Raw genomic sequence first — 1,938 nt, forward strand, 5'->3', positions numbered from 1 at the left:
TACAAATTTTATGAGATACGTTTTCCAAAGAAAAGTTGAATTCCTTACACCATTTGATAAAATGCCCCCAAATATGGTAAGTTACAAGATAATATAAAGAATTAAAAACTTATATTTCATTACATGGTGTTAATTTTTAACAATTTTCATTATTGCTTCCATTTTTTTTCAGCAAGATATGTGAAAAAATTACCTACGATGAATAAAAAAAGGATAAGTCAAAATGTCCAAACAGCGAGTTCAAATGAACTACTCTCTGTTCCACGTGGTAATAATTTTTATTCACAAAAAACATTGTATTAAGAACTTTCATCATAAGTTTTTATAATAAAGTACTTTTGCTTAAAGAAAGTTTAATTTTAATGTATGAACATTTTCATAATAGTAAAACGATTTGTTGTTCCTTTAATTATTTAATTTCTCTGTACTGTGGAAGGATTGATTTAAAAATAGTTTAGTTGTCGACATTTTAAAGAGACTGTAAACCAATTTTTATTATCGGGTTTCCCACAAAATAAGCAAGTAAACAAAAAGAATATTGACTTTTTAACTTGGTAGGGGTATATAAATCTTATGGTGTTGTAAAAATGAACTAAAATACAATGTTATAGATGAACTAAAATTTAAGAGAATTATAAACTAGACAAGTTGAAAAAAATCTTAAGGGCTAAATCATGGTCAATATTACTACAGTTTAGTTCATTTTGCAATGGAAATGGGTTCACTTTTTTTTCAGTGTAGTCTTTTCTGTTGCATAGTTATTGTTTTAATTCACAATTATTTATTGTTACAATAAGAAGTTCCGAGTTCAAAGATAAATAAATAAATAGATAACTAATATAAAATAAAAAATAAAAATTATAAAAATTTTCAAGTCTGGACTTCTTTCGCCACATTTGTTGTCGAGATCTGGAAGAATTTAAATTCAAGAAATTAAAGAAAAATAATGGTCGATTTTGGGAAGTTGAAGGCAATCCAATTAGATGCTTGTCTACTTCTATTTGTAAGTGGGATTTTATAAAACGAGCGATTGACTTAGAAAGGCCTTGAAAATGCATTCTAATTATAATTAAATAGGAATGCAAACAATTTTAAAACTCTCTTTTAAAAGAGAGCTCAAGGCAAATCTGCAGCATAACTTTAACACCCATGCTATACAACTTCTATAACGAAGGCAAAGAGAATGTCCGGGTGTATAAAATGAAAAAGTAAATGAAACGCAATGCTTAATTATAGGTCTGATTTTAGAAGGCCTACGTTGAATGTAAAATCAGTACACATGCATGCCTTATAAACACAACTCCTTCCAATTTAAGGCATTTAATACGCCTGAATTAGGAAGGTCCTTCTCGATTCCGCCTCTGCGGTAGTACATAAAATACATACATACACTTCATCACTTTTTCCATGCAAAATTCTTTGAATTTAATGTTCCATCGCAGGCTCTGCATGCCTCAAGCTGTCTGTTGTGAGATTGTATGTCTTTTACGTATCTAATGAGAGAATGGTTCCGAATTAGTAAACATTAATAATACTGAAACATATTATAGTTACCAATACTACGCTATATTCACAAATTTAGTTTTTTCAGTCATCATGTTTTCCAAGAAATATTGCAATTTACGCGCCTATTTACTTTAAGTGAAGAAACTGAACTACTAAGGCGACCACTTAGTTTTTAGTAACGCCGACATATCATATGTTACGGGGATGTGATAGTTAATACTATAATAATACCGGATGTAAATGATTTGATAGAAAGTAGTATCAAAATTAAAAGGTAACGTGAACCAATCAATTAATACCAAACGGTAACGCCCATGAAGATAATTATCTTCTTATTATCCGCGATAAGAATGTTATTTTGAGAAACCAGCCAATTGTTGGTAGGTGCTGTAGTTTGGCTGCTTAATTGAGATTCTTCAGACACCCAACCAG

At 29.9% G+C, this 1,938-nt stretch overlaps 1 long non-coding RNA gene across 1 annotated transcript; it reads right to left on the bottom strand.

Annotated features, from left to right (window-relative positions):
* Window positions 1–416: 416 nt before the first annotated feature.
* On the bottom strand, window positions 417–1,627 carry LOC142223036 (uncharacterized). Its single transcript, XR_012718507.1, has 3 exons — window positions 1,555–1,627; window positions 1,391–1,493; window positions 417–909 (listed from the first exon to the last, which is right to left on the bottom strand). It is a non-coding gene; the product is annotated as an uncharacterized LOC142223036 (long non-coding RNA).
* Window positions 1,628–1,938: the final 311 nt, after the last annotated feature.

This window comes from Haematobia irritans, chromosome 2 (genome assembly GCF_050003625.1).
Source record: "Haematobia irritans isolate KBUSLIRL chromosome 2, ASM5000362v1, whole genome shotgun sequence".
Classification (NCBI taxonomy): Eukaryota; Metazoa; Arthropoda; class Insecta; order Diptera; family Muscidae; genus Haematobia; species Haematobia irritans.